General features: G+C 51.0%; 1 pseudogene; it reads right to left on the minus strand.

The window, feature by feature from the left end:
• Positions 1 to 3775: 3775 nt before the first annotated feature.
• Positions 3776 to 7500, minus strand: part of LOC118515383 — an 8078-nt pseudogene continuing 4353 nt past the window's right edge.

Raw genomic sequence — 7500 nt, forward strand, 5'->3', positions numbered from 1 at the left:
CTCGCATACGACCTGCGACTTACTGCGGCTCCCTGAAGGTCCCCGTAGGACGACCATCACCAGTTAAGGTGTAGTTGACTTGTCAGGGCACGGTAGTCCCCACAAGTCCCCGATTATTCGTGGATATCGTCCTACGATTGTTTCTGACTCCTTTTGCTCCCCGCAGGTCCCCGTAGGACGACCATCACCAGTTAAGGTGTAGTTGACTTGTCAGGGCACGGTAGTCCCCACAAGTCCCCGATTATTCGTGGATATCGTCCTACGAGTTTTTGTGACCCTTGGGTTCCCGAACTTTGCTACGATGGTTCTGCCTCCAGAGGAGACTTATGAACACTTCGTATCATTTCTTACACCGAACCATGGGATCGCGAGATTGCTCCCGGATCCCTAATCACCTTACATTTTCGTTTCGTTTCCGTACACTACGATGAGCTAATTCAATTTGTTTGTTCGTCTGGCGAACGTTTTATTGCGGAATTACCGCGGTACTTCCAGCCGGGTATGGCTGCCGTACGACCTACAGGATAGATCATCGAACCACTTTTCGTGCATATTGTCCGTCGAGGGTATCACCTCGATACTCCCAACAGACCTTTGGACACTTCCTCACTACTCCTTGGAGCAGCAATCAGGGAACCATATAGTAGGAACAGCCGAATATGGAACTCTTTTCGTACTTTGGACACCTCCTATAACTTGTATGGCGACTGCGGGGACCTTCATTTCGTTCTCAGTTGGTACCCCTATTTCGGTCTTTGGACACCTCGTCTTACCCGTATAACTCACTTTAGGTCCACTTATTTGCCTGATATCTCATCGTGAACCCGTTTTTCGTGCACCGTACACACCTAGGAACACCACATATGCGTTTCCCTTTCGATCGTGAAGTTTTGAAATTTTTCGATTTTTGGTCCTAGAAATTCATGAACGGTGGGAGACCAAAATTTTTCATAAAAAAAAAATTTTCACCGTTTGACCATAAAAACCTTCTTTTCGTACATACCCCATCATTTCTTCACGTTTTAGGCCATTTCTGAAATTTTCGCTTCGATAGTGTGTCCCCTATAATACAAAATGAACATTTTGCATCTCCCACAAGTGGCCATTTTTTTCCGCCACTGAAGAACACGACCTCGGGAACTCGGACCTAGGACGTGGCCATGTAAGTCATAGGCCACCCCAACTTTTGCAAAATACTGTTTCTTTTCACTTTTCATGATCTAAGGCGCGTTCCGACGGCGTTTTGAACAAATTTATGAGAAAAAAAATTTTGACCCTCGGACCAAAATTTTTTCGTTCGGGGCCCCATGGCCTATGGCCAGTATGGGAACTCGGGATGCCGATATGACAAAATTTGTCAAAAAATCACTAAAAAGTCGCTATGGCCCATTATTTAGAGCTTGTTGAGACCTTTCTAAAACACCTTGGTTGACCCCTGTCCGATAAGTAGTTTTCGAGATATTCGAGAAAATGTGATTTTTTGGGACTTAGAAAATTTTTGACCCGTACCCTAAGAAAAAGTGATTTTTTCATAGGACAATTTTTTCTTCGCAAATACTGTTTGGTTTCACTTTTCATTATTAGAAACGCGTTCCGAAGCCATTTTCATCAAAATCTCGTGAAAAAAAAATTTCACCCCCGGACCAAAAGTTGGCCGTTCGGTGCCCTATGGCCTATGGCCAGTATGGGAGCCAAGGATGCCGATATGCGAAAAAGTGTCAAAAAATCACTTGAAAGTCGCTATGGCTCATTAAATAGAGCTTGTAAAGACCTTTCTAAAACACCTTGGTTGACCCCTGTCCGATAAGTAGTTTTCGAGATATTCGAGAATAAGTGATTTTTTGGGACTTAGAAAATTTTTGACCCGTACCCTAAGAAAAAGTGATTTTTTCATAGGACAATTTTTTCTTCGCAAATACTGTTTGGTTTCACTTTTCATTATTAGAAACGCGTTCCGAAGCCATTTTCATCAAAATCTCGTGAAAAAAAAATTTCACCCCCGGACCAAAAGTTGGCCGTTCGGTGCCCTATGGCCTATGGCCAGTATGGGAACCAAGGATGCCGATATGCGAAAAAGTGTCAAAAAATCACTTGAAAGTCGCTATGGCTCACTAAATAGAGCTTGTAAAGACCTTTCTAAAACACCTTGGTTGACTCCTGTCCGATACGTAGTTTTCGAGATATTCGAGAATATGTGATTTTTTGGGACTTAGAAAATTTTCGACCATGACATATATGAAAAGTGAATTTTTCATAGGACCAAAAAGTTTGTCCAAATAGGGTTTTGGTTCACTTTTTATGGTCAGATAAGTGATCCGATGCTATTTTCATGATCATTAGAGGGATTTCACGCTGTGACCAAAAATTTTCATACTTCATACTTGTCCCCGTGCCGTATATGGGAGGACCGGGGGAACATGTCTTCGTAAGTCGTGATGTTCAGTGACGGATTTCTGGGACTTAGAAAAAAAATGTGCTCTCAGGCACATTATATGTTCCATACACACATGATTTTCATTCTTCATACTTGTCCCCGTGCCGTATATGGGAGGACCGGGGGAACATGTCTTCGTAAGTCGTGATGTTCAGTGACGGATTTCTGGGACTTAGAAAAAAAAAGTGCTCTCAGGCACATTATATGTTTCATACACACATGATTTTCATTCTTCATACTTGTCCCGGTGCCGTATATGGGAGGACCGGGGGAACATGTCTTCGTAAGTCGTGATGTTCAGTGACGGATTTCTGGGACTTAGAAAAAAAATGTGCTCTCAGGCACATTATATGTTTCATACACACATGATTTTCATTCTTCATACTTGTCCCCGTGCCGTACATGGGAGGACCGGGGGAACATGTCTTCGTAAGTCGTGATGTTCAGTGACGGATTTCTGGGACTTAGAAAAAAAATGTGCTCTCAGGCACATTATATGTTCCATACACACATGATTTTCATTCTTCATACTTGTCCCCGTGCCGTATATGGGAGGACCGGGGGAAGATGTGTTTGTAAGTCGTGATGTTCAGTGACGGATTTCTGGGACTTAGAAAAATAAATGTACCCTTAGGCACATTATTTGTATCAATAATTGTATCCCCAGCCTTTCATGGGGAACTTTTCCGTATTCCCGGACTTGTACATTTTTCGGGTTCCACCTCCCGACAATGTATCTCTACTGTGCATTACGTACCTGATAACGCACGGCACCCATTGGGTGACTCCACTTAACCATCTTTCGATAATGCCCGTGTTGCAGATATAATCCCAACACCTACCAGGCTTTATATGTACATCGAACGTTACATACGATGCACCCCGTATTCCCGGACTTGTACATTTTGCGGGTTCCACCTCCCGACAATGTATCTCTACTGTGCATTACGTACCTTATAACGCACGGCACCCATTGGGTGACTCCACTTAACCATCTTTCGATAATGCCCGTGTTGCAGATATAATCCCAACACCTACCAGGCTTTATATGTACATCGAACGTTACATACGATGCACCCCGTATTCCCGGACTTGTACATTTTTCGGGTTCCACCTCCCGACAATGTATCTCTACTGTGCATTACGTACCTTATAACGCACGGCACCCATTGGGTGACTCCACTTAACCATCTTTCGATAATGCCCGTGTTGCAGATATAATCCCAACACCTACCAGGCTTTATATGTACATCGAACGTTACATACGATGCACCCCGTATTCCCGGACTTGTACATTTTCTTGTACATACTACCGGGCCAGGACGTGCCTTGCGTCCACCATAACACCACCAGGCGTAGGTCGCCTGAGAGGATCGATGCGAACGCATCTCTACAACTTGAAACTCCTAGCCTGAAGTCCCGTCGTTTGCGGGCGGTCGGTGGGCATCGAAACTAGTCAAGTCCACGGTCGGCGAGGTCGGCGGCCACCGGCGTTCCCTATGGTCAGGTACTAACACGTGCAGTGCGACCCCGCGCGATGCGGCCCAGTCTATGAAGCGGGGATGAGGCGCCAGGCTGCAGAGGCAGTTCCAGCGGATCTCGGAGGGTTGTTAGGCCCGCTAGCTTCCGATTGCCCATTAGGTTTTGAAGCGCTATCAGCTCGGATTGGTTACGACCTTAGAGGCGTTCAGGCATAATCCAGCGGACGTAGCGTCATACCAAAGTCCGGTCGAACTAGTATTGAGCCAGTGGTCCGTACCTGTGGTTCCTCTCGTACTGCACAGGAGTTCCGTTACGATAGCACGTATTAGCACACACCAGTAGGGTAAAACTAACCTGTCTCACGACGGTCTAAACCCAGCTCACGTTCCCTTGAAAGGGTGAACAATCCTACGCTTGGGGAATTTTGCTTCACAATGATAGGAAGAGCCGACATCGAAGGATCAAAAAGTCACGTCGCTATGAACGCTTGGCGACCACAAGCCAGTTATCCCTGTGCGAAGTGCAAGAGCGCGATCGATCGATCGGACGCCTGCATCCGATGCGGGAAGACGAGCCATCTGGCGATGGATTGCCAGGAGGAGCCGTGTTGCGCGATTTGCAAGGGCCCGCACTCGATAGGTCACCCGACCTGCCGACGTTAAAAGTCCTGCAGATCAATCTCGGGCGGAGCCGTGCAGCTCAAGATCTTATGCTGCAGACGGCGAAGGAGGTTGGCGCGCATGTTGTCATCGCCAGCGAACTGTACAGGCCTCCGCGTGACAACATCAAATGGGCGATCGACGAGCAGCAGAACGTGGCTATTGTTGCAACCGGCGAATACCCCATTCAACATCTTGGAGGAAGCGCAGCCTCGGGATTGGTGGTTGCAACAATCGGGGGCGTTGCCTTTGCCAGCTGTTACGCACCGCCCAGCATCAGCAATGCGGAGTTCGACGACTATTTGGAAGCAGTAGAAATGGCGCTCGCCGGGTATCCTGCAACGGTGCTAGCAGGCGACTTTAATGCGTGGAACGAGGAATGGGGCAGCGCTCGCACAACATCGCGAGGCGAGAATCTGATGGGAACGGTCAACCATCTCGGGCTGCTGACGCTGAACCTTGGAAGCGAGCCAACGTTCACCGGCAACGGAGTCGCACGTGAAAGCGTGATCGACGTGAGCTTTGCCTCGCCAAGCGTCGCAGTTCCGGGTGAATGGAGTATCGTCAACAAATACTCTGGCAGTGACCACAGGTACATCGCATTCAGCGTAGCCATTCCAAGTAGGCGAACAAGCCAGAGTGGACGACATCAGCAGCATCAACACCAGCTACAGCGACGAGGAGGGCTGCACAACACCAGCGGCCTAGCAAGGCACGCCGGAGTGAGGTGGAAGACGGCACAGTTCGATCGCGAGTGCTTTGAGATGGCGCTCTCAAACAGCCGCTTCAGCCTCGCATCAACTCCGGACGAACTGCTCGTCGGCTTAACTGCTGCTTGTGACGGGGTCATGCAGCGAGTCACCGGGCCAACCTTTCGTGTCTCGCCGAAGATGTACTGGTGGACGCCTGAGATCGAGCGGTTGCGGGAGTGCTGCGCAGTCGCTGAGGGACAACGCCATCGGGCTACCACTCCTGAAGATCGAGCCGTCGCATCTTCCGATCTTCTTCGGCAACGCGGGCTGCTTGCGCAGGAAATCCTCCACAGCAAGGAACGATGCATGCAGGAGCTGATCGATAGCGTGGAGGATGATGTGTTCGGGATGGGGTACAAGGTGGTGATGGCCAAACTGCGCAGTCGCACACCACCTGAGACTGATCGCGCAGTTCTACAGCCGATTGTAGACACCCTATTCCCGACACATCCGCCGTTCGAGTGGCCAGCGATTGAGATGGACGACGAAGCGGATGTATCACCGATCACCAGCGAGGAGGTGATTATGGCCGCAACGAGGATGGCGTCGTCAAAAGCTCCGGGACTTGACGGCATCCCAAATGCAGCGCTAAAGGAAGCAGTGCGCCAGCACCCGGAGGTGTTCGCGCGAGTCTACGGCGATCTTCTGCAGCGCGGCGAGTTCCCGAGGCCATGGAAGAAGGCGCGGTTGGTGCTGATTGCCAAGCCAGGCAAGCCAGCTGGGGACCCGTCTTCGTATCGCCCGCTGCTCATGCTGGGAGCGGTTTCCAAGGTGTTCGAGAGGCTAATCCTCAACCGTCTCAACGACCACCTGGAAGAGAGCAATGCCATCTTGCTCTCACCATCCCAGTATGGCTTTCGTCGTGGGAGATCAACGGTGCAGGCGATCCAGCGCGTCGTCGAACTAGGCCAGCAAGCCCGGTCCTTCCATCGCACCAACTCGCGGGATCCCAGATGTCTGATGGTGGCAGCATTGGATGTCAGGAACGCGTTCAACGCAGCGAGTTGGCAGGCGATTGCACTAGCTCTGCAGGAGAAGCGTGTCCCTGCAACGCTTCAAAGAGTTCTGAGGAGTTATTTCTCAGAACGAGAGCTAGTGTACGAGACCAGCGAGGGACCGGTGCGGCGATCAACATCGGCGGGCGTTCCACAGGGATCGATTCTCGGTCCCACCCTGTGGAACGTGATGTATGACGGCGTGCTGCGACTGGAGTTGCCCCAGGGGACGGAGCTGGTGGGCTTCGCCGACGATTTAGTCGTCTTGGCGAAAGGCACCACACCACAGGCGGCGGCGGAAGCGGCGGAGACGGCGATAGCGGCGATAAGCGCCTGGATGACGGCGCACCATCTCGAGCTCGCCCCAGCGAAAACTGAGCTCGTGCTGGTTTCCACAATGCGGCGCTATAACACCAACTGTCCAGTTGCGATTGAAGGCCAGGAGAGATGGCCTACCAGGACCATCAAATACCTCGGCTTAATGCTCGAGGACCATCTTTCCTGGGGGCCACATGTGGACTACGTCACAGCGAAGGCAGCCAGGGTTGCGCAGGCGATCTCCAGGCTGATGTGTAATCACAGCGGCCCGAAAAGTGCGAAGCGACGATTGCTGGCCTCAGTCGTAGATTCGACGATGCGGTATGCGGCGCCAATCTGGCACACGGCAGTCGATCTACAGCAGTGCCGGCGGAGGTTGGCTCGCGTTCAGGGCCTATACGCGAGACCGGTGGCGCGCACTTTCATCTCGGTACGGAGTGAGGTGGCAGCAGTACTTGCTGGGGTTATCCCCATCTGGCTACAGGTGAAGGAGGACGCCAGATGTTACCAGCGGCGGCAGGACACGGGTATGCCCATCACTGTCATCCGAGCTGAAGAGCGAAGAAGTACTATCGAGGCATGGCAAGCGGAGTGGGATGAGCTGGAGCCCACAAGCCGCTTTACGAGGTGGACCCACCGAGTGCTCCCGGACATAGGGTCATGGAAGAACCGACGTCACGGTGAAATGACGTTTCACCTGGCACAGTTACTATCAGGCCACGGTTTCTTCCATGATTACCTCCACACCAAGCATCTGTCGCCAACACCTGACTGTGTGAGATGCACGGGGGTACCGGAAACGGCGGAGCACGCCTTCTTCAGCTGCCCGCGATTTGCGGAAGTCCGCAGTGAGTTGCTGG

This window comes from Anopheles stephensi, unplaced genomic scaffold, assembly GCF_013141755.1.
Source record: "Anopheles stephensi strain Indian unplaced genomic scaffold, UCI_ANSTEP_V1.0 ucontig146, whole genome shotgun sequence".
In the NCBI taxonomy this organism is placed as follows: domain Eukaryota; kingdom Metazoa; phylum Arthropoda; class Insecta; order Diptera; family Culicidae; genus Anopheles; species Anopheles stephensi.